Here is a 25,511-nt window from a genome sequence, read left to right on the forward strand (position 1 = left end):
ATTTGCACAGTCACATGGATGGGAAAGGTTGAGAGGGATACGGGCCTAATGCAGGCAGATGGGCCGAGTTCAGGTCGACAACTTGGTCGGCGGGGATGAGTTGTACCGAAGGGACTGTTTCATTTCTGTATAAACCAGTGACTCTAGCTTGGGAGTTAATACCGGATGCCAGCTATTCTCTGTGTGAAATATTTACCCTTCAGATCCCCTTTGAATCTGTCTTTAAACAGTTTTGTCCAACTCTAATGAGAGGCAGTTCTTTGGCTGACAAGGCAAGTAGAACACACAATCCTGTCTACTTGTGATGCCACATACAGGGAACTGTGTAACAATATTAGAGGCACATGCACAGGGGCTTCAGTGAACAAGGCCCAGAGGGATATGAAAGCCTGACCACAGCAGACACCACTGCAGTGGGGTTTGTCACCTTCATTCTCAGCTGTGGACTTGTTCCACTGAACCCCTTATCCTCTGAGAAGATATTTGCAACCCCCCCTCCCCCGCTGTGAATAAGCTGTAGGACATCTCTCTTCATGTTACTCAGAGTACCTCCCCAAATTCCCAGATAAAAAGGGTGCACAGGGGATGGGAGCATTTTGGTCACCTTTTGAGGGGTTTGGTTCAGTATGTGACCATTAACAATCTATGTTCCCAACCTATTCTGGCATCTGTCCCCCACTTTCGGAACATAGATTGTTCCACAAAGCCAACAAAAAGGCAGGCATAGCTCGGACCCATGTGGTTATTAACTTTGCCTCCAACTTTCACCCTCCCCTCAAGTTTACCTGGTCCACTTCCGGCACCTCCCTCCCCTTTCTAGATCTTTCTGTCTCTATCTCTGGAGACAGCTTATCTACTGATGTCTACTATAAGCCTACTGACTCTCACAGCTATCTGGACTATTCCTCCTCTCACGCTGTCTCTTGCAAAAATGCCATCCCCTTCCCGTGATTCCTTCGTCTCCGCCGCATCTGCTTTCAGGATGAGGCTTTTCATTCCAGGACGAGGGAGGTGTCCTTTTTTAAACAAAGGGGCTTCCCTTCCTCCCCCATTTCACGCATATCTGCTCTCACTCCATTCTCCCGCCACCCCACTAGGAATAGGGTTCCCCTGGTCCTTACCTACCACCCCACCAGCCTCCGTGTCCAACATATTATTCTCCGTAACTTCCACCACCTCCAATGGGATCCCACCACTAAGCACATCTTTCCCTCCCCACCCACCTGCTTTCTGCAGGGATCGCTCCCGACGCGACTCCCTTGTCCGTTCGTCCCCCCCCCCCATTCCTCCCCACTGATCTCCCTCCTGGCGTTTATCCTTGTAAGCGGAACAAATGCAACACATGTCCTGACACTTCCTCCCTTACCACCATTGAGGGCCCCAAACAGTCCTTCCAGGTGAGGCGACACTTCACCTGTGAGTCGGCTGGGGTGATGTATTGCGTCCGGTGCTCCCGATGTGGCCTTCTATGTATTGGCGAGACCCAATGCAGACTGGGAGATCGTTTTGCTGAACACCTACGCTCTGTCCGCCAGAGAAAGCAGGATCGCCCAGTGGCCACATACGTATTTTAATTCCACGTTCTCTGATATGTCTATCTACGGCCTCCTCCACTTAAAGATGAAGCCACACTCAGGTTGGAGGAACAACACCTTGTATTCCGTCTGGGTAGCCTCCAACCTGATGGCATGAACATTGACTTCTCTATCTTCCGCTAATGCCCCACGTCCCCCTCGTACTCCATCCGTTATTTATGTACACACATTCTTTCTCTCACTCTCCCTTTTCTCCCTCTGTCCCTATGACTATAACCCTTGCCCATCCTTTGTGTTTCCCCTCCTCCCCCTTTTCCTTCTCCCTGGGCCTCCTGTCCCATGATCCTCTCATATCCCTTTTGCCAATCACCTGTCGAGCTCTTGGCTCCATCCCTCCCCCTCCTGCCTTCTCCTATCATTTTGGATCTCCCCCTCCCCCTCCCACTTTCAAATCTCTGACTAGCTGTTCCTTCAGTTAGTCCTGACGAAGGGTTTCGGCCTGAAACGTCGACTGTACCTCCTCCTAGAGAGGCAGCCTGGCCTGCTGCGTTCACCAGCAACTTTGATGTGTGCTGCTTGAATTCCAGCATCTACAGAGTTCCTCGTGTTTGAGTATTTGTCCTATCTTGTTCTGTGTCTCCAAGTACTCCATAACTCCTCCTTTAAAAATTCACTCCAACAACTTCCCAACCACTGAGTTCAGGCTAACTGGTCTATAATTTCCTTTCCGTTGCTTTCCTGGAGTCTTAAAGAGTAGGGTGACATTTGCAGTTTTCCAGTCATCTGGCACCATGTTAGAGTCCAATGATTTTGAAAGATAATTACTAATGCCCTCACAATCTCTATTGCTATCTCTTTCAGAACCGTAGGGTGCAGTACATCTGGTCTGGGTGACACGTACCCTCAGGTCCTTCAGCTTTTTGAGCGCCTTCTCACTTGTAATAGTAACTGCATTCATTTCTCTTCCCTCACACCCTTCAATATCTGGCACACTGCTAGTGTCTTCTGCAAAGACTCATGCAAAGTACCCATTTAGTTCATTAGCCATCTCCTTGTCCCCCTTTATTATTTCTCCACCCTCGTATTCCAGCGGTCCTATATCCACTCTCATCTCTCTTTTATTTTTAATATACTTGAAAAAACTATTACTATGCACTTTGATATTGTTTGCTATTTGTTTTCACATTTTATCTTTTCCCTCCTGTTATTCTTTCTGTAGGCTTTTAAAAGCTTCCCAATCCTCAGCCCTATTTTGCCAGTTGAGTGTTTCTTCATTTTTTGGAATACATCTATCCTGCATCTTCCTCATTTTTCCCACAAACTCACAGCATTGCTTCTCTGCTTGATCCCTGCCAGCATCTGCTTCCAATTTACTTTGGACACCTCCTCTCTCGTACCACTGCAATATCTTGTACTTCACTGAGATACTGATACGTCAGACTTTACTTTCTTTCTATCAAATTTCAAGCTGAACACAATCAAATTGTCATCACTGTTTCCTAAGGATTTTTTTTTTTACCTTAAGCTCCCTAATTACCCTGGTTTCATTATATAACACCCAATCTAATGTAGCTGATCCCTGTTCTAAAAAGCCTTCTTGTAGGTATTCAACAAACTCACTCTCCTGAGATCTATTTCCAACCTGAATTTCCCAATCTACCTGCATGTTGAAATCTCCCATGACTATCATAACGTTGCCCTTTGGCACGCCTTTGCTATTTCCTGTTGTAATCTGTGGTCCATATCCAGGCTGCTGTTTGGAGGCCTGTATATAACTGCCGTCAGGGTCCTTTTACCCTTGCAGTTTCGTAACTCAATACAGAATGATTCAGCATCTTCTGATCCTATATCACATCTTTCTACTGAATTGATGCCACCCCCTCTGCCTACCTTCCTATCTCTCTGATACAACATGTAACCTTGGACATTTAGCTCCCAACTGCAAGCATCCTTCTGCCACGACTCAGCGATGGCCATGACATCATATCTGACAATCTGTAATAGGGCAATAAGATCATCCACCTTATTTCTTATACTCTGTGGATAGAGATATAACACTCTGAGTACAGTATCACTACCCTTTGATTCTGCATCCCTCATGCACTGATACTCACCCTGCTGGCTGCGGTGATGCCCTATCATCTGACAGTGTAATTGCATGCTATCTTTGCTTTTTTACCTTCCCTCCTATCCTGAGTGCCTCCACTCTGGTTTCTACAACCCACCCCCGCCAAATTAGTTTCATGCTCCCCTACCGCTCCAACAAACTGGTAGTATGCCCACAAGAAAACTAATCTCAGGGTTGTATACAGTGACAGAAATGTATTTTGATAATACATTTACTTTCAGCTTTGAACTTCGTAATAGAGAGCCGGGTGTTGTACTGGTCTGTGTCCTCACTGGCCGGTGCTGTGCTCTGGCAGCTCAGTGTGCTTGGTATACAGTGTCAGGTTTTTACAGAAGTGTGTCCTTATTACACATTTGACCTTGTCCACCCTGGAGCTGAGAAGATTCACTGGCGACCAGAATGATTTGTTTTGGTAACCCTGCCAAATGACAGACAGCATTAAGCTGGAAAGAGTGCAGAGGAGATTTGTGGAAAGAATTTTAGACAATTTTCCTTGGAATGTTGGAGAATGAGTGCTGATATTGCAGAGGCGTATAAATTCATGAAGGACCAGGGTTGGGTGAAAGAGAACAGTCTTTTTGCCAGTGTTGGGGAATCAAGAACTGGAGGGCATTGGTTTAAGATGAGATTTAATAAGGACCTGAAGGGCAACTTTTCCACACACAGACTGGTCAGTAAATGGAATGAGCTGCTATGGGGAGTGGTTGAGTCAGGTACATTAAAAAGGCACTTGGGCAGGTAGATGGAAAGGAAAGGTTTTGAAGGATATGGGCCAACTGGAAGGAAATGGGACAAGGAGGAGGATAACCTTGATCATAATGTGGTGGTGAGGGGGTTACAGACCACGAGCTCAGATGGGAACTTTGGTCAGCATGGACTATTTGAGCTGAAGGGCTCGTTTCTGTGCTGTGTGAATTTGACTGTAAACCCTGGTGACTTATTTCAATGACATTAAACTTTTCTAAATGACATTATTTCTTTATAGATTACAGACCCCAGTACCTGAAGTGAAGTTAACTGGACTACAGTTACCTGCTTTTCATCCTCCACCCTTTTTCAACAATGGCTTTCAACTCCACTGGGACCTTTCTGTAACAGTGAGTTTTGACAGACTTCAATGTCTCTGCTTTCTCTCCAGACTTCCCGTGAAAGCCTCCAGTGCAGGTCTTTGGGACCAAGTAATGTTTGCTTTTAGTCCCATTATTTTTTTCCCACGTGATGGTGATTGTTACACATTATGGCACACTGTTGAAATGTCACCATGAGATATCTGTGGGATGTTTGCTGTGCCCCCACTGTGAACACTAATGCAAATTATTGGAGTTAATCTCTCTGCTTTTTTCTTGTTAGTTTCAGATTTAGTCTCATCACTGGTTCCTGGAAAAATCCTGATCCTCTTGTCTGCCTCCTTTCACCACAGAATGTTCTTTGCTCTCTGTGATCTCTCTATCTAATCGGGATCAACGTCTGCTGAGTGTTACGAATAGTCTCCTTGAACATCTGCCACTGCTCATTACTGACCTGTCCCTGAGCCTATTTACCCCATCTGCCCCAGACAACTCCACAGTCACGTCTCTGTAATTGTCTTTATTTAGGTTGAGGACACTGGTTCTGACCCTGGTGTTCACCCTCAATCAGTGAACTGGAGATCTCCCACATTGTGATCACTTCTTCAGGGATCCTTCACCACAAGATCTCTCTGTAATCCCACCTCATTACACAGATTACATCTGAAATGGCCCGTTCGTGGGTGAGATACTGCTGTAAGAAACTGTCTCTGACCATTCCACAAATTCCTCTTCCACTGTACCAGTTTGATTAGCTGAATCAATACACAGACTGAAGCAAACACACAGAAAATGCTGGAGGAACTCAGCAAACAGTCGACATTTCGGACTGAGAACCTTCATCGGGATGAGAAAGAAAGGGACAAAAGCCAGAATAAGGTGGTGGGGGAGGGGGACAAGTGAGGGGTGGGGAACGTGTGGTTTGTGGAGGGATGATGATGTGAGGAGCTGAGTGACATGCAGAAAAGGCAAAGAGATGAAGAGAAAGAAATCTAATAGGAGAGAATGTTGGACCATGGGATGACACGGAGGAGGTAGAGAACCAGAGAGAGTTGATGAGCAAGTCATGAGGGTGCGTGAGGAGAGGTGAAGGGGTTAATTGGCCATCAGAATGGGTGAAAAATCAGAAGAAAAGTGGGGGTGGATTGTGGAAACAGAAGGTAGTTATTCTTGAATTTGGAGAAATCAATGTTCATGCCGTCGAGATTGGAGGCTACACTGTCAAAATATGAGGCGTTGCTTGTTCAACCTGTACTCGGCCTCACTGTAGCGGAGAGGAGGCCGTGTACAGACATGTTGATCATGGCCCTCCGCTGGTCAAGATCGACCATGGATATTGCACCCGTGTTTCGAAGCCGATCTGCAAGTCGGGGAAGTGTAATATGTAAAGCAAGCAGTTGCCCATGCAGGGGCCCCTGCTCTCCACACAGCTGATGAATGCAAAGCAACAGCAGAGACCAATGCAGTCAGACACCAGCGGTGTTGCAGGATTGCCAGTCTGCATTGAACACAGCACCGACAGGGAATCCAGCTCCGGATTGTTCCTCAGGGTTTACTCCCGAAGTCTTCCCATGAATGGGTCTTGCCACAGGCTAGTGGAGGTTTGAGATCAGAATTCTTCTTCCACTTGATCTGCCAAGTATGGCTGAGGAGCCTCATCTGTCCATAGCAGTTGGTTATATGATGCCAGTAAACCCATTTGCAACTTCCCCTGGCACAAGAAACAGTTCATTGGGTGTAGTAGCGAAGCCATATGTAAAAGCCAGGAGCTGGACTTGATTGACAGAGGCAATTTGAGACACACACCATTGTCAGCATTTGATGGGAAGTGGGAGCTTGTCCCATTACCACCCCACCACCGGTTAAGACAGCGGTAAGGGACTGATATGTCGGCATGTGAATGGGAAACTCAATTGGAATGGGTTGTCACCAGCAGATCATGGTTGCTGCAGCTCACAAAGCAAAGGTACTCAATGCAGCACTACCCTAATCTGCTTCTGATTAAATCTCTCATGACAATCACAGTTCCATTCTCATCTCTCTTTGATATTTCCCCTCTTTGTGCTTTATCCCATCGGGAGGAACACCTGAGGATCTTGAGACCACTTCTCCCCATGTCTTCTTTCCCTCCCCCTTTCACCATCACTGTCCCTACATGTAAAGTGCCGATAAAAAGTATTCATGCTGTTTGAGTGAGGTTTTTTTTGGGTAGATGATATGTTTACACTTAAATGACTTTGGGCACCAGATTTCTATTTTAACTGTTTGACAAAGGACTGTGGATTGAGTCCACCACAATGGGCTTCCTAAAAGGTGTAAATACCAGATGCTTCTGGCGCCATAGTTTGACCTAATGCTGTAGTTTCAAAGACAGTATTATCTATACATTATAAATATTAATTGTCTTCTGTGTTAGCACACAAAATGCCAAGTAAATCCTAAAGGCTGTGGATAGCAACCCAGATATGTTGGCGTCAGAAGGAAAGGATGGTGTGATATTTTGTATGTAGCTTCAAAAGGAAGCATTGCCTATGCATTGTCTGCAACTTTTCAAGTAGCGATTGCCTTTGTGTTTAGCATATTTAAGCTTTAAGTTCCTTGGGGTCAGTATCACAAATGACCTGACTTGGTCAAACCAAGCAGAGTTCACTGCCAAGAAAGCCCACCAGCGCCTTTACTTCCTGAGAAAACTAAAGAAATTTGGCCTGTCTCCTGAAACCTTCACGAATTTTTATAATTGCACAGTAGAAAGCATTCTTCCAGGGTGCATCACAACCTGGTATGGAAGTTGTCCTGTCCAAGACCGAAAGAAGCTGCAGAAGATTGTGAACACAGCGCAGCACATCACACAAACCAATCTTCCGTCCGTGGACTCACTTTACACCGCACGCTGTTGGAGCCGTGCTGCCAGGTTAATCAAGGACACGACCCACCCAGCCAACACACTTTTCGTCCTTCTTCCCTCCGGGAGAAGGCTCAGGAGCTTGAAGACTCGTACGGCCAGATTTGGGAACAGCCTCTTTCCAACTGTGATAAGACTGCTGAACGGATCCTGACCCGGATCTGGGCCGTACCCTCCAAATATCTGGACCTGCCTCTTCTTTTTTTTTGCACTACCTTTCTTCCCATTTTCTACTTTCTATTTATGTTTTATAATTTAAATTTTTAATATTTACAAATTTTAACTATTTTTAATATTTAATATTTGTAATCCAGGGAGTGTGAAGCGCAGAAACAAATATTGCTGTGATGATTGTACGTTCTATTACCAATTGTTTAGCGACAATAAAGTATAAATTATATAAATATTGAGCCCACATTGAGCTAGCAGACCTTTCTACGGAAAGCGTCTCCGTCCGTAAGATGCCTGCTGTACCTTGTTGTGTTGAATAAAGAAGCTACTTTGTATCTACAAGTGACTCTGTCTGTCCGGTGATTTCACCCACGATACAACATTTGGTGTCAGGAGTGGGATACTTCGTGATCTGTCGTGTGGCCAGCGATCCTAGCAGTCTAAATTGGTGAGTATTTTTCGAAAATAACACTCTCACTTGGATCTGTTCGGTCGGTGGATACATGGGAACACGAGGTATGACGAAAGTGGAGAGCTGAACTGGTAGATATTAAAGTAGTGTGTGCGTGTACATGTGTGTTTATGTCAGTGAGGAACCTTTGCATGTTAACTTGGTTAACTTGGTGAGATTTGAACCACCAGTTGCGAAAGGTGGTAACCAACGGTACGGTTCGAGACGCCGGAGTGGGGGCGTGTATACTCGTTCGGGGAGCTGCATTTTAGTGTATGCGTTTGCAAGTGTGATGCGAGGGAATACAGCAGGCATCATGAGTTTGGGTACTTGAAATTGGCAGATTGTGGAATACATACTCTGCGGTTTTATATTTTGTGTAGTGTGGGAATTAGTATGGAGATATCTCAGGGAGAGGTTTTACCCAGAGAGATCAACCGGGCACCTATTGAAGTCAGGCAACATCAGGTTGAGAACTCTGATGATCCGAGCCAGCCCTTGACCTTGATTACAACTATTCATACGCCCTATACCCCCGGTGAGAAACACAGCATTTTGTCCAAGTTGCCCTCACTTAAAGTCGCCTGTGGGAATTCAGAGTTCCGGTGCAAACTCGAGGAAATGGTTGAAATTCACCAGATGCACCCTAAAGATGTACATGTGTTAGTGAAAGCCAATTGCCCGAGGAATACGTGGGACAGGATGGCCCAGAGGGTGCAGAATGGTACATGGACAACTACCGGGAGCGCCAGTGATGAAGAAAGATATCGCTCTTTTAAAGGGGAAGTGAGGCAGTGGCTGGGGGGAGGTGAGAGTAGCTGGGGAACGATAATGGCAGTGACCCAGAGGGCTGACGAGACAGCTATGGATTATGCAGAACGTAAATACCGAGTGTACGAGGAGTATTCAGGGTTGGATAACCCAGGGAGGGACGACCCAGTCTTCCTAAAAATGCTGAAGCAAGGCCTGAGCTCAGCCCACCAGGAAGTTTTAGATTTAGGCATAATGATAGGGTCCAACTACTCTGAGATAGTTTCGTGGGCCAGTGAGATAGACCATAGAAAAGGCAAGAGAAATCGTAAAGTGGGTATAGTGGATGCAGCTGCTGTGATGTCCCGGAGGGCTTGTTTTGCTTGCCGGCAGCCAGGGCACCCAGCAAAGGACTGCCGGACCAAGTATAAGGCAGTGAAGGAGTTGATATGCTACAGCTGTGCCCTGTCGGGGCATGGCAGGAGACAGTGTCCAAAAGGGAGGGGGAAAACCCAGGCGACGGTCACGGCAGACACCCAGTCACTCACCCCATCAGCAACCGGTCTGACTGTCGATCAGATAAAAGAGCTGGTAACGGTGCCTCTTAAGACAGAAAAAGATGTGGCAGTGGGCTGCCCTGCCAGCGCTGGTGACCCGCGGATGTACACAATGGCATTGTTAGGGGTTGGCAATGCAATATGTTAGTGGACACAGGGGCATCGGTATCGATAACAAACTTACCGTTACCAGCAACCGGACAGGCCAGTTATATCAGGGGTGTAGGAGGAAAAAACAGTAAAAGCAGAAAGAAGGGAATTGCAGGTACTAGAAATCGGGAGAGTGCAGCTTCCAGTGTATTTCTGGGTATGTCCAAATAATGAGGGCACGATCCTTGGAATAGACATCCTAAGGGAAGCAGAAGCTTTTGTAGATTCGAGAAAGGGAGAAATAATGTGGACGAGTCAGGAGCAGTGAATGCGCACAACCAACAGAATACACGGCCTGGCGAGCTGAGGCGCAGCTGCCCTGATCATTAGAGACTGGAACCAGGATGGTGTCTATGAGTTACCTTGTCAACAGTTCCCAGCAGTGTGGGCTAGAGACAAGCAAGATTGTGGGCAGGTGAAGGTAAACCCAGTTAAAATAGAGGAGGGTCTGTATAAACCCCCTAAGCAGGACCCTATACAAACTGACACACTGACTGCTGCTCAGGGTATAGCGAAGGAACAAAAACACCAGGGATACTCAGAGAGACTGCGGCCACTCCAGAATATAAAGTTTTCCCAGTTCCTCTGAGGGCAGACATTGCTGCAAATAAGGCAGCAGGGGGGCAAGAGGCAACTGAAATTGCAAGTGTGCAGGAGGAAACGACAGAAGCTAGCTTAGTAAAATTATATGAAGAGGTAGAGGCAGAAGAGAAGGAAAAATAGAGATTAAAAGGAGCAAAGGAGGGATCAGATGGGTGCTGGACACACGGGGAGGAAATAGTCGCGATGGACCCACCCTGTATTAGACAGATACTACTAAAGTTTTATCATGGGGCGATGCATGAGGGAAGGCAGAGCATGATCACAACCCTCCAGCAGGACTGGTGGCCAGGGATGGGTGGGGATGTTGAGAAATTCTGCCGCCGTTGTATCATTTGTGCCCAGCATAACCCTGGTAAGGGCAGAAAGCTACAGCTGGCAAATCAGCCTCAGCCGAGGTGACCCTGGAAAAACATCCAGATAGACTTCACAGGGCCCCTGCTAAAAAGCCGGGGGAAAAGCGACTGTCTGGTAATTATGGATCACTTCACTCGGTGGGTAGAGGCTTTCCCAACAAGTGACTGCACCGCCCGCACTGCTGCATGGATCCTAGTTCAGGAAATCCTCCCAAGCTGGGGAACCCCAGTTCAGGTGGATTCAGATCAGGGAGCACATTTCACGGGGAAAGTGATGAAGGAAATGTGCCAACTACTAGGGATTCGACAACGGTTCCACATACTCTACCACCCCCAGAGTTCAGAGATGGTAGAAAGGATGAACCGAACAATCAAGAATGCGTTAGCCAAAGCTATAGCTGAGACAGGAAAGACATGGGTTGATGTATTACCAGGAATCTTGATGAGATTGCACGCAATCCCGAACCGCACTTTGGGTCTCAGCCCCTACGAATTATTGATGGGGTGAGCAATGCGACTCCCTTATGGGGTAATTATGGGTTGCGGGGAGCCTGGGACATTCAGGGATAGAATGACCCAATACATGAAAGACCTTTGCAACCAACTTAAAGTATTAAAGGACCGAGCGAAACAACAACAGTGAATCGCTGATCAAAAAGAGCCAGAGGGAGAGGGGATGGTTTTTCCACAACCCGGTGACCAAGTTATGGTGAGGGTGCTGCCAGAAAGGCCAGGGTTTGCCCCCAGGTGGATAGGACCACAGACGGTACTCTTAGGAACACTCACAATGCACTGGAGGAACTCAGCAGGTCAGTCAGCATCAGTTGAAAAGATTAGTCGACGTTTCGGGTCGAAACCCTTCATCAGAACTGAAGGAAGTACTTTGGGGAGTGTTTGAAGAATGCTGGTAGTTGAAAAAAACTATAATATGAAAGACGAAGGGGTGGGGGAGGGGAAGCAGGGAGGTGATTGGCAGGAGAACAATGCACAGTAGTAGAAGGAGGCGGAACTATGAGGGAGGTGATGTGAAATCGGGATAGAGGAGCCAGAGTGGAAGTGAGCAATCTTGCACTCAAATCCTAAGGCAGACATTGTATCATTGTCCAGGCTCCATTTGATATGTTGATGTTAAATTGGAGAGGAGAAAACGGCGACGCGACGCGGTGCACAGCAGCCACTCCGTGATGAATATCTGTTATCTATCAAGTAGGGTGCCGTGCACAATTCTGATTTGATGGAGGCAGACGTGAGAGCACGGAGGAACATCTGGTGAAACTTCTGAAATACATGTTTCGCTGCTGCTGTTACTGTGTGATCCAAAATCTCCGGAGGGGAAGGACCCGAGTCCTTGGCTTTGCTTGTTGCTCGGCGGCCGGGGCAGGGTCGAAGCGCTAGGAGGAGACAGTGCTCGGTGTCGGAGGGCTGGTTGGGGGCTCGAAGTTTTCGGACGGACTCAGAGTCAGCTGTGGTCGGGTGCTTCCAGGATGCTGCATCAGCAAGTTTGCGGCACTGGAGGCTAATGGCAGGGAGAGTTTCTCCCTTCTACCGTCCGCGTGAGATGTTGGGGCTATCGGGACTTTGAGACTTTTATTTTTACCATGCCCATGGTCTGCTCTTTATCAAATTACTGTATTCCTTTGCACTGTTGTAACTATATGTTATAATCATGTGTTTTCTGTCAGTTTTAGTCTTGGTCTGCCCTGTGTTTCGGTGACATCATACTGGAGGAACATTGTATCATTTCTCAATGCATGCATTTCTAAATGACAATAAACGAGGACTGAGTGTCTTCATAATCTAATCTAATATCTAGCCATTAGGTAAGGCAAATAAATTTACTTCTGAATTAGATGAGATGGATTTGAGGTTTTGGGCAACCAATAAAGGATGTAAATGAAGAACTTTTTGATACAGCAAGAGGCAAGTCCAGGAATCTGATGTTTTAGGTTGTTTGAAGTAGATGTGATTTCAAATGGAAATAGCATTGGCAGTTGAAGGATATGGCCTGCAAGCTGTCTGGAGGGCGAATGGATATCCCTCCAGAGTACTGACTTCGACTTGATGGGATCCATGCCCTCTATTGGTGTGACTAACACACTACAATATGCGTGTGAAGGACTGGGTCAGCTGAATTCAGTATTCAAGTCCTTTACCTTCAGCATCTGTCATCTGTTGTCTGGTGTTACACTATTTTCATTCGCATGATCTCATTCTGTTTCTCAAAGGTCCTTCAATGGCTTATTCTTTTCTCATCCTTTACATCTCTCATGTGAGTGTAGCAGGGAGGAAAATGTCTTGACCCCTGCAGTACAATATTAGGAACAGGCTAAGCACTAAGAACCACTAAGCACATCTTTCCCTCTCCACCACTCTCTGCTTTCCGCAGGGATCGATCCCTCCGCAACTCACTTATCCGCACGTCCATCCCCACGGATCTCCCACCCGGCACTTATCTCTGTAAGCGTAAGTGCTACACCTGTCCCAACACCTCCTCTCTTGCCACCATTCAGGGCCCCAAACAGTCCTTCCAGGTGAGGCAACACTTCCCTTGTGAATCTGTTGGGCTCATCTATTGCATCCGGTGCTCCCAGTGTGGCCTCCTCTACATCGGTGAAACCCGACGCAGATTGGGGGACCACTTCGTGGAGCACCTCCACTCCGTCCGCCACAACAGACAGGAGCTCCCGGTAGCCATCCACTTCAAATCCGCTTCCCATTCCCATTAAGATATGTCCATACATGGCCTCCTTTACTGCCATGATGAGGCTAAACTCAGGTTGGAGGAGAAACACCTCATATACCGTCTAGGTAGTCTCCAGCCCCTTGGTATTAACATAGAATTCTCCAACTTCCGGTAATTCCCTCCCCCTCCCTTCCTCTATCCCTATTTCACATCATCTCCCTCATAGTTCCGCCTCCTTCTACTACTGCGCATTGTTCTCCTGCCAATCACCTCCCTGCTTCCCCTCCCCCTCCCCTTTGTATTTCAAATTACTGTTTTTTTCAACTACCAGCATCCTTCAAACCCTCCCCAAAGTTCTTCCTTCAGTCCTGACAAAGGGTTTCAACCCGAAACGTCGACTAATCTTTTCAACTGATGCTGACTGACCTGCCGAGTTCCTCCAGCGCATTGTGAGTGTTCCTTTGACAACAGCATCTGCAGATTATTTTGTGTTTACGATTTGCTACTCCGCTGCGAAGTCTCTTCAAGGTATGCCTACCCTGAAGAAGTTTAAATCCTCTCTTCGACAGGAGTTCAGTGAGACCCTCCCTCACTGCTCCCACTCTGTGATCTCTGCCTCTCTCCGACTCTTCAACCACATCCTGACTCAGACCTGCTACCACAGCCACGTCTCCTTCCTGGGAGCGTGTCTCCGCCGCCATCTGTTATCGCAGGGATTCCAGCTCCGGTTCCAGGCCTCCCAGTTCGGGCCGGGCGAGGATCGCAGGGACCTCCGTTTCATTGACCGCTGCTCCTGCAGGATTCTCCGCACCACGCTCGCTGCCATGCGAAGATACCTAAGGGCCCTGGCCCTCTCTCTACCACCACTCCGGGACTCACTCTCCACCGTCTGCCATGGACCTCTCCTACACTTCATTCTCCGCCGGATTCACGCCTCAAACTGCCATTTCTTCCCCTTCCTCGCATCCAAGAAGGACAACAAGCTCGCCCGCCTGGAGCTCGAGGTCTGTAGTCAGCAGTATTCTGCAGGGATCTGTGCTATGGCTTCTGTGTAATTTCGATCAGTTGCAGATGTGGGCAGAGAAACGTCAGATGGAGTTCAGCCCAAATAAATGGTTGGACAAATGCAAGGAGACAGTAATCAGTTTATGGCAAGATCTTGGGGCCCACGTTTATAGCTCCTTCAAAGTGGCTACACAGGTTGATCATGTGGTTAACAATGCTTATAGACTGCTTGTTTTATTATTTGAGGCCTTGAATTCAAATGTCACGAGGTAATTTAAAAAGACCCTGGTTATGCCGCATCTGAAGCATTACATACAGTTATGCTCGCCCCGATATAGGAATAATGTTGAGGTAGTGTAGAGGGTGCAGAAGAGGTTTACCAAGTTTCTGCCTGGTTTAGGGGACAGGCTATTATGAGGGGTTTGACAAAGTTGGGTTATTTTCTTTGGATCGGTGGAGGCTGAGGGCAGATCTGATAGAGGTTTGTAAGATTATGTGAGGTGCAGATCGAGCAGAGATGGAGTTTCTTTTTCCCAGGATAGAAATCTCCAGTAACAGAGGGCATGCATTGGAGGTGAGAGGGTGTAGATTCAGAGGAGATATGAGGGTTCAGTGTTTGCTTAGAGGGTGGAGGATGCTCACAATCTGCAGCCTGGGATAATGACATTGTGTGGGTAGGAGCGATCACTTCATGGAGATTTGTTGATATAGTTTTCAGTTGGTTCCACATGACATTGGGGGTCAAACCGTCTTGTCTTGTACTGTAGTTCGAAGTTTCTTTCTATATTCCATGATCAGAAGGGACGGCATCTAGTGCCCAATGGTCTTCAGAAGGAAACTGGTGCAGTTCCTTTCTATTCTCATGATCTACTCCATGGCCTGTGGGTCTGCCGTCCGAGATCTTGTGTCAGGGTGTAGCAGTTTATAAGCAAAATTCTCAGACAGTCAGACTGAATCCACTGACGCTCTTTGTGACTTTTGCCCTCTGCTTGATTCTACGAATTTATTTAATTTGAACGGGAAGACTAAGAAACTCTGGGAACGTTCGGCAGGCTACACCGAATCCCTGGAGAGACAAGGTTTATCAGTTGAAAAACTGCCATCAGAATGGCAGAAAATAATTCTGTTAGTTCAGCATTATTGAATATAGAGGTCCCGGGATCAGATACGATCAACAGGTGTTTTCCGCAGGCAGAATTCACATTACGAATGCGTGTAGGAATTGCTGTGACAGTAGTTCTGTTAAACAACAAACAACCTTGATTAGCATGAAGTAGAGATTCCAAGGCTCAGTGTTGTTGTAGATTTGAGTGGCCGGAGTGCAGGGCTGTATTATTAGATGTTTTTGGAAGGAGGGGGACGAAGTCCTGGTCAGTACAAGTCCAGCCACAAACTGTGCTGGTGGTGTGTGGGGTTTGGGAAGTGTGACAGGCTGGTGCCGTTTGGATTAGACAATAGACAATAGGTGCAGGAGTAGGCTCTTCGGCCCTTCGAGCCAGTACTACCATTCACTGTGATCATGGCTGATCATCAATCAGTATCCAGTTCCTGCCTTATCCCCATAACCTTTGATTCCGCTATCTTTAAGAGCTCTATCTATCTCTTTATTGAAAGCATTCAGAGACGTGGCCTCCACTGCCTTCTGGGGCAGAGCATTCCACATATCCACAACATTCTGGGTGATTTTTTTTTTTTCCGCAACTCCATTCTAAATGGCCTACCCCTTATTCTTAAACTGTGGCCTCTGGTTCTGGACTCGCCCATCAGCGGAAACATGCTTCCTGCCTCCAGCATGTCCAATACCTTAATAATCTTATATGTTTCAATCAGATTGTGTCAAAAATTGAAGAACATGCTGGAGACAATGAACTTGGAAACCAAAACTGACAATGCTGAAAACACACATCACTTTGCATTTAAAAAAAACAGCCGAGCGATCTGCTCCATATACAATAGTAACTTTACACAGATAGCGTCTGATCCACAAATGCTGCCTGACTTGCTGAGTTCCTCCAACATTTTGTGTGTGTTTAAATTGGATTTCCAGCATCTCAAGATTTTCTCGTGTTTGTGATATCACTCTTCGAATCTTGCGGTGAAAGAAAAGTCATTGAGGATACAGTTGAAGATGTTTGAGCCCAAGGGATGGATGTGAGGAATTCCTTCAGAGAAGTCCTGTGCCTGGAGTGATTGACGCTAAGAAGCAACATTGTTGTCCATTGTGTGTGAGATGAGTGTCTTTCCTGTGTTTCCCAGTGAATATACTTTTGCTTAAGGTAAGGCAGTCAGGGAGAGATGTCATCACTAACCAGTGAAATGATAATGAAAAGACATGGAATGAAGATGAATTGTTAGGAGATGACTACGCTACCTCTGCCGGGCTGAATTCAGGAAGTTAACAGATCGACAGGTGAGTGAACAGGAGATGCAAATTTTCACAAACACAGTACTCCAGGTATGCCTAAACCAACCTATTGCATAATTGCTCAGTATCTCCCCATCGATCTGTTCTTAAATTCTATTTCCAGCTTCCTGCAGTCTGTGAACTTGGAGTGTCTAAATGTAGTTAACTTGGCCAGGTGACATGTGGATTGTGAGCAGCTGTTTCAAAACTCTGATCCCTTCACTGGCCCAAGAGTAAATGTCTGCCACAGAGAAGAGAAGAAACTCCCTTGGTCTGTTTCCAGTCAGTCAAAAGATTGTTAATCCATGTCAGCAAATTTCACCACGAAATTATGTCCTTTAATTTTAGAATGGAAAGGAATATATGAAATTACTTACTCTGCACATACAATATATCTATTGTCACGGGTTAAAGAACCAGCAGAAATGGAAAACACTTTGGAATCCAGTATTGCTAATAACTAATGGTATATATTAGTAACTATGTAATTCAGTAATATAAGTGCAGATAAATCAAACAGGTTAGCAGTGCTTATATATATATATATATATATGTATAAGTAAATGTGGAAATATATGAAAAACAAGCTTCATCAAGTCTAGGGGTAAATAGATAGTCTTCCGATGAGAGTAAAGTTCAGTTCAGTTCGTGGTATTGAGTTGAGTAGTGATGGAGCGAGAGAGAGGGAGAAGTCTGAGTCTTCAGGTGAGCTGACGCCGTCAATCTTCCTGTTGTCCTCGGAAATCCTTTCGAAGTCACCGACTGTGACCACAACAAACTCAGACCGTTCTTCTGTGGTGGAATTGTCAACCCAGCAAGGGTGGCACACGAATAACTCCCCACCGGTCACACCCTTTTTGCACTGCTAGAGCCACTGATCGATCCGCCTGATCAATCCTCCAAAACCCAACTTTTCTGTGGGCACAACAAAGCTCATTCAGTGTCCAAAACCATGTGTCTGTAGGTCTAACAGCTGACCTTCTATTTATCTCACCACACTGAATACCAACTGTCCATAAAGCAGCTCCTCCCTTCTCTCTCTGTAAGAACATGGATGCTGCTAGTGTCCTTGTAGAAAGTATAAACAAACTGTGAGCAGTCCTTGTCTGTCTCTGTCTCTGTCTCTCTCTCTCTCTCTCTCTCTCTCTCTCTCTCTCTCTCTCTCTCCCTCTCTCCCTCTCTCCCTCTCTCCCTCTCTCCCTCTCTCCCTCTCTCCCTCTCTCCCTCTCTCCCTCCCTCCCTCCCTCCCCAAAAGCACAGGTCACAGGGTAATTCAGGACCCCAACACATCCCCTTCCTTTTAGAAAAAAAAATTGACGCAGGCAGAATTTTACTTTAACTGAAAATTACAAAGTTTGAAACATGTGTAATCATCAGATAACAGAACAAAAACGTGTACAATTTCTAACTTAACATCTGGATAAACTATCAGCTATAATGTTGTCAGTACCTTTCACATGTTGATTGTCAGGTCATATTCTTGCAATATCAGAGTCCAACTTAATAACCTTCTATTCCTATCCCTCATCTTAGTTAGAAACACCAACGGATTGTGATCCGTGTATACCATAACTGGTCTCTGGGCAGGACAAACATAATCTTCAAAATGCCAGAATAAGTGCTAGCAATTCCTTTTCAACAGTGGAATAATTTTCCTAATACACATTAAATTCCTTTAAGAAATAAGCTACTTCAATGTCATCCACACCTTTCTGTAACAATACTGCTCCAGCAGCTTTGTCACTAGTGTCTGTTGCTGTAGAGAATGGTTTTGAAAAATCAGGTGCTTTGAGCAGAGGATGATAACACAGGATGGCTTTCAGATGTTCAAATTCCTCTTGGCAAAGATCACTCCATACAAATCTTTCACTCTTCCTGTCAAAATGATTTGAGACCCAACAGCACTTCCTTCTTAGTATCAACACACTGGAGAATATCACCATACAGCCTTTCTCATCACGCTTTCCTCCTTGTCCTTTTCCTTAGTGATCACCAATATTCATTTTCTACCTCGCATGCTAACTCTGTCTTGGGGCATAAACTCCCACCTTTATCCTCGGGTCATCCTGTCCTCTCCCCACTATACTGTTGTTTACTGTGTATGCATAAGATGCATTGGGATTCTCATTGATCCTCCTGAATGAGAACATTTACTGGTAAATCTTCACTCTCCTGATTCGCTGTGTGACTTGTTTCTTGCTTCCTGTATGTTCCTCCAAGACCCTGTCTAATTTCATCTTCCTCGTCCTTACATATGACTCTTCTTACGTTTTTAAACAAATTCTCATCACCCTAAGTTCCTGACCACCCCTGTCCTTCTCTACTCTCCTCATAGGAACAGAGAACTACTAAATTCTGACCGTCTGGGCTGTATGTGACTCTCACAGTATCATACATCAGCAAACATCAGCTCCATCCAGTAACAACCAGTAATATCAGCTCCCAGACAACTCTCTATGACAGCTGCCCAATTCTTCCACAAATTTATAATCATCGACCTGCAGGTCCAAACATATTCTTATCAATAATCATCTGAAACCCTCCAGAATTAAGATCCATAGATTTTTCCCAATTAAACTCCAATCGTCTTGCTGGGTTAATTTCCCAATACCATACCAAGTATGTCTCCCTCCCTGGTGGACCGTCTACATACTGTTTCTGGAAACATCCCTGAACATACCACACAAATAATGCCCCATCCGCTCAATGCTACTTACTGACCAGTAGGTCTGGATCCCAGCACCTCCTCCACATGCCTCATGATAAAAATCGTCAGAGTGGCTTCAGCAAGCTTCCCTGTGAGAATATTACTTCCCCTTTACTGTAACCAATCCCTGTTACACCAGTCCCACTTATCCAGGAAGAGAGCCCAATGATCTGTGTTCCTGATGCCCTCCCTCCTGCACCGAATTGTTAGCCACACATTTAAGTGTACCAACTTACCATATCTTACCTCGCAAGCGTGTGGCACCTGAAATAATCCTGAAATCACCAGCCGAGAGTTCCTATTTCCTAACTTTCTGTCCTACTCCTTAAATTCTTTTTTGCAGGACCTTGTCTGTCGGTTGTTAGTTCTAATAAGGAACATGACCTCTGGCTGTTCATCCTGCCCTTTCAAAAAGGTCCTTACCTTCTTAGAGACATACTTGGCCATGGCATGATTGGGGTAACGCATCATCCTGCAATCCCACTCATGTACACACATACTCCTGTCTGTGCCCCAGGTATAGTGTTCGCTGCATGTGATTCATATCTTTCCATCCCCGTGTACTTTTGTGCTTTCTGTTTGTAATGAACATTGTTTGAAAATTTATTCATTGTATTCTTCTCTGGTTCAGCTCAGGCAATTAACTTAGACTGCACACGTGTTGAAACCACACAATTTGTTAGAACTCGTACGATTTTGATAGAGAACAAAAAGAAAACTGATTTCTACAGTATAGCTATACATAATTCGAAATAGTACTTATCATCCACTAAACAAGTCGATCTCTGTGAAAGAGTGGAACCACAGCAGATCCGGCAATGTCACACAGCCGGTTTCCTTGCTTCTTTCTTTCCTTCCTTCCTCCCTTCCTCCCTCTCCCTCTCCCTCACGATGTCTCTGTCGCTTTACTATCTCGCTCCCTCTCTCATTCTATTCTCTCTGTCTCTCCACACGCCCACTCCCTCGCGCTCACTCTCGCGACATCTTCCTCGTGTCCTCTCTCTCGCGCGCTCTCCCTCACGTGCTCTCCTTTGCGCCCTCTGCCTCCCGCCAACTCCCTCGTGCGCTCTCCCCCTCGCGATGTCCCCTTCTGTCGCTCTCCCTCGAGCTCACCATCGCCCGCACGCTCTCCCCCAGGCCCTCTCCATCACGCTCACTCTAACGTCATCTCCATGGCACCCTCTCCGTCGCGCCCTCTCCCTCACGTGCTCTCCCGCGCGCCCTTTCCTCGCGATGTCTCACTCGCTCTCTCCTTCGCGCCCTCAGCCTCGCGCTCACTTTCTCTGTCTCTCCATCTCTCACAGAGAGACAAGTGAACGGATCGGTTCTCTGTCTTCAATTGTAAAACAGGAGCATTCTCCTACAGGAAGATAGTTCAAGTAGGCAGTGAGAGGGAGACTGTACAGGTAGAGATGGAGGAGAAAAGGAAGGTGAAGGAAAGGACGGGTTTTGACGGGAGCAGGAGTGGTTGATAGAGACGAAAGTAAACTGCAAGATCAGGCAGTTTTGTCAGAACCGGGAAGCAGGGAAAACAGGTTCTCTTCAAGCTTCAATTTAACAGGGCGAGAGGTGAGGCGCAAAAGGGATTTCTCTGGGATGGTGAGGTCAGTGATGCCGTCGGGCTCAGCTGTAAACAGTTGTTTTGTAACTCTAAAGCAACACACAGAAAATGGAAAAGATTAAACAGTTGACAGGATTCTGATGAACGGTCTCGGCAGGAAAAATCGACAACTTACTCTTTTCCATAAATGCTGCCTGGCCTGCTGAGTTCCTTCAGAATCCTGTGTGAGGAAAATAGTAAACAGTCGACGTTTCGGGTCGAGAGCCTTCATGAGGATGTGATTTTGTGTGAGTTGTTTTGTATTTCGAGCGAATGCAGATTTTCTCGTGTTTGTTTTGTAACTCTGTTCATCGCATTGTTTCCATTTACCCACAAGTGGGTGGATAGAATTGGGAGCATGAAGGCAGCTGAATTGTAAAACTTTGCAGCGTTTATTTCTAACGTTTCATGAGTTTCAAAATCCGATTCCGTGGGTATTTCACCGCATTCTTCAGTTCCTCTCGGAATTTGCCCTGAGTCACGGAGTAAATACACGTGTTGGTGCAGGAACTGAGAACCTGCAGCATTCCCGATGTGTGTTCTGTGATGTGACGGGGATCCGTGACAGAGTAAACAAAACTCATCGAAATCCGTTTATAGATAGAAAATGCCACCTGTGTTCCCCACAACAATATGAAACTACCGGTTATGCTGAAGAGCAAAACGATGGATTTGCGTCGGTTCTCCATCTCCCGGTCCTTGTCATTCTCTCCACTCTTTTGTCCCCGGAGCCCCCTGCGGGCTCGACTGGCCGCTAGAATCCGCCTGACAGTCAGAATATTGAACAGCAACATCAGAAAGAATGGGAGACAAGGGACTAAAATGCGGTGAAACACCTCAAATGTCGCCCATGAGGGAGAGTTTGTGAAGCTCAGTGTCATAACACAATCCCAGGGAACACCGTCAATTATTTCTCTAGGTTCGTACACAAAGCCGCAGGGGACAGTCTCCAAACAGGCCAGCACACTCACTGTCCCGATAACCACAGCCGCCGTTCTCTCGGTGCAATATTTTGTTTTCAGCTTCTCACAGCAAATAGCCACAAATCGATCGACGGTGAAAGCGACAGTCAGCCAGACTGAGGCCGCAGTGCTCGCGAAAATCAACCATAGATCGAATCTGCACACAGGAGTGATTCGCAGGAATGATCGGGGAAAGTAAATCAGAGCAGTCATCCTCAGCAGCGGATCGGAGATAACGACCAGGAGATCGGCCGCTGCCATTCCCACCAGGTAGCGAGTGACACATTTGGAGAGACCGCACTTTCCCCGGGACAGGATCACAATCGCCACCAAGTTCGCTGGAAGAGAGACAGGGAACAGCAACTTGAGAAAACACTGAGCAGAAGCCAATGCTGCGGCTTGAGGGGATCCTGTAATATTTCCACTTTATTGTTACATTTAGCGGTGGGAGGGTCGAGAGAGGGCGCAGAGCTGGCGGGACAGAGAATGAGTTTACACAGAGCAAAATAAATTCAGTATGATCTGAATACGGATTTCTTACTGATGATCGACTCTGAAGTGGCAGCGGAAAACTAAAACTGGGTAACTACCTCCTCAGAGTCAATACTGGATGGAACATTTTTTTTTTCCGCGTCTCGTCTGGATGAAATGAATAAATCCGGACGCTGATGGCGGGATTCTTCCACCAGACAATCATTAACTTCCATGGCGATCCCTGTCAGCGACAGAACGGCCGAAGGACGGAACAACAACAGGAAATGCTGGAAGCACTGATGCAGGTAAAACAGAACATGTGGAAAAACAGTTAACGTATCTCTCCTCAGAACTGTTCTCAGAGAGACCCCTGACACGAGTGTTAATTGGTTTCTCTTTCCATACAAGCTGCTTGGGGCTTAGTATTTCGAGCATTCCTCGAGTTTGTTCCTTGTTCCAACATTTACCACCTCACTGACTTTACAACAGAATATTGACCGATTCCAACAGATACAGCGAGTTCTGGCAAATCCTCAGACAGACATGACGCCTCCCGTTGATTCCACCACAGGGAAGCAGGGGAGAGGAATTCAACGTCCAGCAGCAAACTCGGTGCCGTAGTCAGATGTCTGTCAGATGGGAAACGTTTCACTCTGAAGCACTAGGCCGGCTGTGTTAATTGACTCTGCAATGAGTTCAGTCTGTTTTCCATCAGCTGTTTACATTCAGGCATACCGCAGACATTTATTTAAAATCGACAGTAGATTCGATCTACAACACGAAAGTCCGCACATTTGCTAAATTGTTACTACCAATCATTTGTTTGAGTGTTGCTCCTAACTCAGAAATCCGCTCACATACAAATGCAGACGATCAATTGGTATAATCTCCGCGGGCTCTATAAACACAATATTTGCAGATGCAGTGCAGCTGCTGCAAGACCAAACACACAGAGACGGAACATCCCATTATTGATCACAAACCGCTGGAAGAACACTGTCTCACAAGCTCAGTTCCACCCATGTTGGCGGATTCCCTAAATTCCTGCAGCGGTTTATTTCTAGATCCAAATTCCAGCATCTGTCGTCCCGGTGTTTCCACTCTCTTTAAGAAAAGCGGAATACCGGGACTGGAATGTGAGAGTTTAAACCGGCGGCAGAATCAATCACAACATTGGAATTAAACTTCAACATCGCCCACGGCAGCTGACACTGCGGCTTACCGGGAATTCCAAAGGCTGAAATAAAAGGATAGTAAACGTCTTCTATCCGCCAGATGACTGGATACACCATTTCAGTGAGAATCTGTGATTTCTGTTGCTCCTGTGTTCACAGCTCCGGCAGACAGCTGATGCATTCAAAGCGGCCCTGATTTATACAGAGGATCTGTCTCCCGAGATACGGTTATACACCTCACTGACTTGCTCAGTTACAGTTGCTTGAACAAACACTTTCATTCAATACCATTGTCTCTGTTGTAAATATTCGGGCGATTGGAGACAAATACATGAAAATTCTTTGGCATTAGCTCAGCAGAGTCTCTGGTGAAAATAGGCCGGTTGATTTAATTACAAAGACTGAGCTTTGTCACGGACCAGCGACATTTACATATTTCGTCTTTTTGTTGGCTAATTACTGATTTCTGATCGGACACCAGCGACACAGACCGATCTCTACCTCTGTCCCCTCAGGTTTTCATTTTGTAAATGTTGTTTAGTACTTCAGCTTCTTCCTGATATATCTACCTATCTCTCTCTCTCTCTCTCTCTCTATCTCTCTCTCTCTCTCTCTCTCTCTCTCTCTCTCTCTCTCTCTCTCACACACACACACACACACACACACACACACACACACACACAGAATTGTACACTTGTATTTCTATGTTATGTCAAATGTCCTGTTGTACATACTGGACAGGTATATGGAGGAATTTAAGGTGGGGAGTTAAATAGAAGGCAGGGTTTGAGGATCGGCGCAACATTGTGGGCCGAAGGGCCTGTACTGTACTATTCTATGCTCTATGCTTACAATAAATGGCACATTGCACATTTAGACGGAGACGTAACGTAGAGATGTTTACTCCTCGTGTATATGAAGGATGTAAGTTATAAAGTCAATTCAATTCAAAACCCACAACCACAGATTCGAACAAAGATACAATAGTGAGACCGCGCTTAGGATGGAAACGGTCAAATGAGCACGTTGCTAATGTACAATCAAGAGAAAATATGAAATGTTGGAAATCCAAGTCAACGCAAGAAATTCTGCTGAGTTCCTCCAAAAATTTGTGAGTGATATTGCTGAAGTCACAGTCTTTAATGGGTATCTCCAATCTGTCAAATGTCAAAAGAAATTCAGAAGAAATATTTCAATCTGCAAAGGAATGGGCAAACTGGTTAAATAAAAAAGAAGTACTCGAAACAGGGAGATGAATAGATGCAGGATGACTGAAAGTGAAGGAGAGAAAAGGCAATCGTGAGATAACACGTTAGCTGAGAGAGAGAGAGACAGCGACAGAGAGAGAGAAAAGGAGAGAGAGACAGAGAGAGGGAGAGAGAGAGACTGAGATAGAGAGAGAGAGAGACAGACAGAGAGAGAGGGAGAGAAAGACAGAGAGAGACAGAGAGGAAGAGACAGAGAGGGAGAGAGAGAGAGACAGACAGAGAGAGAGACAGAGAGGGAGAGAGAGAGGGAGAGACAGAGAGAGATGCAAAGAGAGAGATAGTGAGAAAAAGAGAGAGACAGAGGGAGAGAGATAGAGAGACAGGGAGAGAGAGATAGAGAGACAGAGGGAGAGAGAGATAGAGAGACAGAGAGAGAGAGGGAGAAAGAGAGAGGGAGAGAGAGATAGAGAGACAGAGAGAGAGAGGGAGAAAGAGAGAGGGAGAGAGACCGAGAGAGAGACAGAGAGAGAGAGGGAGAAAGAGAGAGGGAGAGAGACCGAGAGAGAGACAGAGAGAGAGGGAGGGAGAGATAGACTGAGAGAGGGAGAGAGAGACAGAGAGGGAGA

The 25,511-nt window shown here is 46.2% G+C and overlaps 1 protein-coding gene and 1 long non-coding RNA gene across 2 annotated transcripts in view; one reads left to right on the plus strand and one right to left on the minus strand.

Moving 5' to 3' along the window:
* LOC140189109 (uncharacterized) overlaps positions 1-25,511 on the minus strand; it is a 579,671-nt gene that overhangs the window by 488,707 nt on the left and 65,453 nt on the right. The gene's annotated exons all lie outside the window — the stretch shown is intronic.
* Positions 1-25,511, plus strand: part of LOC140189110 (uncharacterized) — a 592,538-nt gene that overhangs the window by 161 nt on the left and 566,866 nt on the right. The window contains exon 2 of the long non-coding RNA XR_011883453.1: positions 4,649-4,760. This is a non-coding gene — a long non-coding RNA (uncharacterized lncRNA). The remainder of the gene's footprint in view (positions 1-4,648; positions 4,761-25,511) is intronic.

This window comes from Mobula birostris, chromosome 28 (assembly GCF_030028105.1).
Source record: "Mobula birostris isolate sMobBir1 chromosome 28, sMobBir1.hap1, whole genome shotgun sequence".
Lineage (NCBI taxonomy): Eukaryota > Metazoa > Chordata > Chondrichthyes > Myliobatiformes > Myliobatidae > Mobula > Mobula birostris.